This window comes from Saccopteryx leptura, chromosome 2 (assembly GCF_036850995.1).
Source record: "Saccopteryx leptura isolate mSacLep1 chromosome 2, mSacLep1_pri_phased_curated, whole genome shotgun sequence".
Classification (NCBI taxonomy): Eukaryota; Metazoa; Chordata; class Mammalia; order Chiroptera; family Emballonuridae; genus Saccopteryx; species Saccopteryx leptura.
In genome coordinates, this window is record NC_089504.1 from 329,357,791 (window position 1) to 329,365,888 (window position 8,098).

An 8,098-nucleotide genomic window follows, 5' to 3' on the forward strand; every position below is an offset into this window, starting at 1 on the left:
ACTTTGCCTAGGGTTTGAATCTCCATTGTTTATTCCCTGTGTGACTAAAACAATTTAAATAACTGCTCTGACCTTATTTTCTTCATCTGTAAAATAGAAATAGTAGTTCTGACTTCTTAGAATTGTCCTAGCATCAGATGAGATCATCCATATTACCTTAGTTTAAAGAGAATAAAGTTTTAAGATTAAATGTGCATAGTGCCTGGCACGTAGAAAGAGCATCACTTATGTTATTCATATATAATACAACGGAATCCTGACTCAAACAGGCTGCCATAAACCATGTTGGCTAATGTGAGGAGCTTTCAAGTAAAGTTACACAAGTTCGAGTTTTGAATAAACAACTATGAGTATGTATTTCTTGACTGATAATATATGTATAACTTGGCATTTTGTGAGCATTTTCTATGCTTCAGCCTTGAAGTTTATTCTCTCAGTAACAGTTAGGACAATCTAGAGGAAGAAATGGATGCTTAGAGAAAAAAAATAAATGTGCCCAAGGTCTATGGCCAAGAAATGGTGGGGCAAGAATGCAAGATACTGGGTAGGGAGGCAGTGTGACTCTGGTTGGCAAAGCTTCCCCTGATCTGGGAGTGCTTGCTGGGAAGAACAAAGACAAGATGTCCCTGGAGGTTTTCCCTGAAGACTTCCACCTGTCATTAATTATCTATCATAATGCTTTAGATTTGTGGCCTCAACTGAGAAATGCAAGATTATTCCAAGTTATCACTTTTATTAATATTGATCAAAAGTATCCAGCAATGTTTAATGAGATTCTTTGGAGAGACTGTTACCACAGCATTGAAAGCTGAGAATAATTCATTACATGCTAATGATAAAAGCAGAATCTGCCTTAATAAAAAGTTTATAACTTCCAGCCTTAAAATGTTGGACTCTGCCCCTTTTCCTTTCTTGCTAGAAGCTTCTTTTAGAAGCATAAAAGAGTGTGGGGCCTCTCTTTTTAGGTCTGAGTACAGTGGAGAAAAGAGTAACTGGGTGTTTGTGATTTCCTGGAAGGTCTCCATCTTTGTTTACAAAGTGTGAAGATAGTCACTCTATTCTCTTGTAGCCCTTGCAATCGCAGTCACTCACTATGTGTCTAGTTTTGTCCCATTCTCTGTCACTGTCTTATGTGTGCAGGGAGAAGTGTAGCAGAGCATGGGGCTCGAAGTCAGGAGGCCTGGCTTCGAGTCCCACATTTGTCACTAAGAGACTCACTTTCCTGTTCTCATACCAGAACTCTAAGAGTGATTAAGTAGGTCAGTTGTGTCAACAAACAGGGGGTACTAATGTGTTCCTGTAAATTAGGATGTGCTATTCAGAAGTTATCCCAGAGAGCCAACTCTCACGGGGAACGGAGGGGCAGGCAGTAACCAAGAGACTAATGCCAGGAGACATGGGCTATGTGCAGCTCTGCTCTCTGCCATCCCACAGGCACTTGGCAGTTCCTAATGCCATGGAACTGAATACCAAGCCTTGTGTCAGCCAACGGCCTGCAGGGTGGGTGGGCTGGGGAGGTTTCTCTGACAGCTGCTGGGGTTCCAGAGCTAGTTAACTGGTAGTGACACCCTCACAGTAGCAACTGCTCTAATATTGAGAGAGATTCGCAGTGCATCTTGTACAGTCCTGGCCCGAGGAATGAAGGACGGTATGTGAACACGCACAGCTTGAGCTCCTGGCTTCACCACGAGCCAGCTTCAGACTCACACTTGTAACCAGAAGGAGCAGGCTGGGAGGCCCAGGTCTGATTGCCACATTGGATGCCTACCGGGGCCAAGGCCTGGCTTATCTATGTATTCACGCAGTGAGTGAGCCCTTGTCACTTTCTTCCATGGTCACTTGTCTTCCACGAACCCATCTTTTCACTCGTAAATTGGGTTTGACATCAAATTCCTAAAAATATACCAAGGAGAGAATGAAATCTTGAATGTGAAGATGCCTTGAAAGACAGAACCCATTGCAGATCTGAGGCATTCATGTGACACCACTGACCGAGAGCACGGGCCATCCTGTCACCATGCTATAGTGAACACCCGTTGAATTGCCAGCCCACTCTCTCCCCTCGTCCCCCTTGCTCATAGCTGCTGGTTTGTGTGCTGTACATTGTTGCCTTGGCCATGGTTGATGAGCAGCTGGCTCAACCTGTACCAGCTACAGTCCTTTCCACAGTATCCGATACCCTGGTTCGCATAGTTAGCTCAACTGGGGGGACTAAAGTTGACTAATCAGATCCCTTCCTAAGGAATTTGTAAGGTATTCACCCTGGTTCTGACTATACTTTTTTTTTAAAAAAAAAAGCAGAATTCATCCCAGGAGTTACAAGAGACCTGTGTGCTGTCTTGTGGTTTCTTGTGAGGAGAAGAGAAACCAGGCTTCTGGGAGACAGAAAAATGAGACCAGTGGACAGAAGAGTACAGAGGACAGATGGAGGCAGAAACCAGGCTGCTGGTGCTCCTGTCAGCTCCGGCTGGCTCCTGAGACCTAGGCGCCCCCTACCTGTAGGTTCTGAGAGTTTCCCTGCGGCCTCTGATGGACACTTTCACTCAGGCTCCCGTGGACCTTTGTTTATTGCAAGGAAAATCTTAATTCCTGTCGGGCACCAGAGGACCTACATGTCATATCAGTACCTAATATGTACCAGGCTCTGTCATAGGCATTAGCTTTTAAACTTTTTAAAAACTTGTTAACTGGTGTTTAACATATGTGCGTTATGTAAAGTTTATTAACCTCAAGTGCACAGCAGGATGGATTTCTGCCTGTATGCGTAGCCATTCAACTACTGAGCACATCAAGATATAAACATTTCCAACCCCCAAAGGTACATTTGTACCACTTTTCATTCATTCACAGTCCATTCCAAAACCTCTTCGATGAGATAACCACTATTCTGATTTACTAGGCATCTTGCATATTTCTACATTATCTCTCTGGTGCTTTTTTATTTACTGAATAATTATAAAATCTTTTATACATTAAAAAAACACACAAAAATAATATTATACCCCTGAATCCAATTGCCAGATTTAATAAAATGTTAACATTTTGCCGTATTTGTTCTTTTCTCTCATCTTTGGGGTTACACGTCTGGGTGCAGGTTTACTTTTATTCTTTAAGAGGCTTTACCAGTTTCAGGATTCTTCAGTCTGAGGATTCATGTATTTCATCAATTATGGAATATTTGTACCCATTCCCTCTTCCGTGTATGTTGCTTTTCCCCTAACGTTTGTTGTGACTTATAACACACATTGAAAATCACAAAACAAAAAGTACAGCTTCAGAATTTATCACAAATACATCACAGATTTATTACTCGTGAACCCACCACCAAGGTCAAGAAACAGAGCATTACCAGCACCCCTAGAAACTACCCTCAGTCTCCTCTTCACCGAAATTAATTACTATCTTGACTATTACAGTAGTGACTTCCTGCATTTTTCTTTCAGTATTACCACCCAAAGATACATTGCTAAATGCCAAGGTTTAATTTTTTTCTGTTCTGCATTGTGTCTTTGTTTTTATTTTTCTAAACATCTTTTATTCTAACAACTTATTACTGTGCAAGAGCAATTAACCCAGGAGAATGACTATCCTTTATTCCTAGTAAACTCCCCCCCACTGTTAGTATGTCAATACTTTTTTGAGTGGTATTCAGTTTTCTTAAGGAAGCTTTTAATTTTAGAATAGTTTTAGATTTACAAAACAACTGAAAAGATAGTACAGAGCTAGTTCCGGTATAGCTTACATTCAATTTCTGCTAGTAGTAACATCTTATGTTACTAAGGTACATTGGTTACAGTGCACAAACCGAAACGAATACATTATGCTTTATCAGTTTTTTTAACAAATGTTCTTTATTTGTTCCAGGATCCCCTTCAAGATATCACCTTGCATTTGGTCCTCATGTTTCCTTTGGCTCTTCCAGGCTATGACAGTTTCTCAGATTTTCCTTGTTTGTGATTGACCTTAACAATTTTTAAGTGTATTAAACAGGAATTTCATAAAGTATCCCTTGATTTCACTTTGTCTGATGTTTTCCTAATAATTAGACTGGAGTTATGGGTTGGGAGGAGGAAGACCACAGAAGTAAACTGCTGTTCTCGTCTCATTATGTCAATGGTGCATGTTATCAATATGGTATGTCACTGTTGATGTGGACCTTGATCACCTGGGTCAGGGACTGCTTATCAGGTTTCTCTACTGTAAAGTTACTATTTCTTCCCTTTGCTTTCCATATTGTACTTTTTGAAATGAAGTCCCTATGTACAGTCCAGACTTAATGACTTGAGGGATGAGTCTTTACATAAAGTATTTGGAATTCTTATGAGATGTTTGTCTCCCTTATGCCATTTATTTATTTATTTATTTATTTATTTATTCAATCATTTCTTTTTATCAGTGTGATCTCCTGGATATTTAGTTTATGTTTTGGGTTTAACTCAATACAGATTTATTTGGTGGCTCAGATTGTTCCAGCTTTGTCTATTTGGAGTTCTTTTTAGGTGATGTCTGTGTCCCTTGACATATCCCCATCTTTGTGTGTATATTCATGTGTGTGTGCATGTGTTAATGCATCTATGTGCATGGGTCCGTGTCTGTGTATGTGTTAAGCACTTAACTTTCTGACATTAGAAGATACTCTAGACTCATTATGTATATTTTCTACCCAATTCTAGAATCAGCCATTTCTCCAGAGTCTTAGTTTTTGTTATATGAGAATGTGTTGGGTATGTTTATTGCTATGGGGATGTAGTGGCTTCTAAGCCCTCTCAGCTGACAATGCAATAAAATATTTTTATGTATGCTAATGTACATGCATACACAAATCTGTAAATATTTCTATTTATAAACTTCTCTCTCTGAAACAAGAGTTCATACTGCTGCTTACAACTCTAACCCATTACCACATGGACTGCTCTAGCCTCCTCCCCTTGCTTAATTGTAACCTCCCACTCTCCTAGTGAGCAATCTTGCCCCCACCATCCACCATCCACCATCCATTTATTTAATTGTTCAGTTTCAATATACATAGTGTTTTCAGAATTGGTCATTCACACCTCCACGGGAAACAACTTTATCAAATAGAGTCCTAATACAGTTTCTTTTGCCTTTTGTCTTACAGGCTCCACTCATTTCCAAGGTTACTTAAGTCAGCATCTTTTCCCCACTTCCTTTAATTTGATTCTTTTGCTATCTTTTGCATTTCATCCTGGAACCCCCTGGCCTCCTAAATGTTTTGTTAAAATTCGTGTACATTAAGATTCACTCTTCGTTCTGTGAAGCCCTATGCATTTGAACAAGCACATGATGTCTTATATTAATCACTAAAGTATTATACGGAATAATCTCACTGCCTTAAAAAGAATTCCCTTGCCTTCACTTATTCAACCCAACTGCCTCCTAATTCCCTGGCAACCACTGATCTTTTCACTGTCTTTAGTTTTGCCTTTTCTAGAATGTCATAAAATTGAAATCATACCTTTTCAGATTGGCTTCTTCAACTTAACAATATGCATTTAAGATTCATCTATGTCTTTTCATGGCTTGAGAAGTCACTCCTTTGTTTATATAATCACTCATTTATTGAAGAACATCTTGGTTGCTTACAATTTGGGACAATTATGCACAAAGCTGCTATAAGCATTCATGTGCAGGTTTCTGTATGGACACACATTTTTAAAATCAATTGGGTAAACGCTTAGGAGAGTGATTGCTATGTTTAATGAAGTTTTTAGTTCAGAATAATTTTACATTTACCAAAAAGTTTCAGACAGTACAGAAGACAGTACAGGGAGTTCTCATACACCCTTTGCCCAGTTTCCTCCAACATTCACATCTTTCATAACCACGGTACACTTGTCAAAACCAAGAAATTGACATTGGCACATTATTATTATCTAAACTTTAAATTCTATTCCGATTTTACCAGTCTTTCTTCTCATGTTCTTTTTCTGTTCTAGGATCCCATCTGGGATCCAACATGACATTTAGTCATCATGTTGCCTTGGTCACCTCTTGTCTACACAACTTTCTTAAATTTTTTCTTGCTGTTTGATGACCTTGTCAGTTTGCAAGAGCTTTAATTGAGTATTTTGTATAATGTCTTTCAATTTGTGTTTGTCTGATTTTTGTTTTCATGAGAGGACTGAGGTTATGGATTTTGGAAAAAAATCTCACAGAGATGCTCTATGAGGGGTGCATAAAATCCACATGACTTTTCTCTGGAGATGTAAACTCTGATCACTTGGTTTTGGTAGTGTTTGCCACAGTTTTCTCCTGCCAACTTGCTGTTGCCCCTTTTCCTACCCTAATTTTGGGGAGCAAGTCCATAAACTCAGCTCTCATTCAATGAGGGTTAGAGTAAGGAACACTAGCGAGCAGAGAATCTACCAATATTATTTGGAATTCTTCTGTATATAATCAATCACTTATTTATATCAATATGGACCTATGCATATTTATTTTATACTGGGTTTTCACACTGATACTATTTTATTTATTGTTCACTCAACTTGTTCCAGCCTTGGTCATTAAGAGTTCCGCTAGGTTGGCTGGCTCTTGTGCCCCTTTGACATGCCCATCAGTTTGCTTTTGGGGCACTTCCTTGTTTTCTGGCACAATAAAGTGTTCCAGGTCCATCTTGCACACCCCCTGCTCCAAGTCTAGAGTCAGCCATTTCTCTAAGGATCCCTGGTTCTTTTTACTGGAGAATAATTATTTGGAAACCAAATCCAAGCACTGGGTGTGCTCATTGATACTGGGATGTCACTGCATCTAGGCCCTCTCAGCAGACAGAGCTGGGAAGTAGGAATGTATCCTAACCATGGGCACAGATGTACCTATAATTATTTCTGCATCTGTCCACCTGGATATATATTAAACATTAAACTGAACATGAATTCATACTGTCTTACTCTAATCCAGAATCAAGTGTTGACACTAGCCTCACTGCCTTGCTTATTTGTAACTTTCTCTGACAGGGAAGAACCTGACTCTTACGATCTGCCTTTTATTAACTTATTTATTCAACCTTAGGACAGGCAATGCAGTCTCAGAGTTGTTCCATTGTTCCCCTGGAAAAAACAAATTTACCAATCAGAGTGCAATGTTTATTCATAGTTCTTTTTGTTCTTAGCTTTACAGTTTTCAGTCAAAACAGTTTTCCAAAATGTATGAATTCAGCTCTTCCTTCGACTCCTTTTATTTCAGTTATGGTGTGCTTTGTAGTGTGGTTAGATTCATTTGTTACAGTCTGCATCCTATTCTAGGCTCCACTGAAGTTCTGGTTGACTTTTAATATTTTTGTATACGTGGAAAGTTCATTGTTTGTGATGTAAAGTTTTATGTATATAGAGTTACATATCCACCACTCCAGTTACGAACAGAATAGTTGTTTGTATCTATATTTCAACTTATATAAAGCTTCAGCATATATATGGTCCTTCGTGTCTTGTTTCTTTCATTTAAAATTGCTTGTAAACTTCATCCATGCTGTTGTATATATTGTAATTAGAATTACTTTCTATAGTTGTCTACAATGGTCTATTATTTGAATGTATCACTTTTTATCTCATTTATCTGTTCTACTTATGATGGTCATTTAGGCTGTCTCTAATTTGTGGCGATTAAGAAAAATGCAGCTGTGACCACTTCTTGCATGTCTTCTGCTGAACAGCTGTAAGCAGAACTGCTGTGTCACTGAGCTAACACATTTACTGCCCTTGTTTCTGGGGACTTTCCTGTCTTGTGAATTCTTTATTTCCAGCAATTATTTTCTATCTTTCTAGCATTTCTAAATGTTTGTTGATGGAGAGGTTCCATGTTAAGTTCATCACCTTCCAGAACCATAACTCTCCCATTAATCTTCACAAAAATTTTGTATTATAATAGAAATATATTATTGTTTGCATTTAACCCATTAAGAAATTGAGAGTCAGGAAGGGAAGTCACTTTGCTCAGGGTTCTTCCCAGTAAGTGATGCAGCTGAGAATGGAATCCAGTTCTGTCTCCCAAATTCAGGTTTTTCCCCACTCTTTCCCATGTACAAAACCCTCCCCACCTCTGACCCAAAGATGTGACCTAAATCGAAGATTTTCTTCCC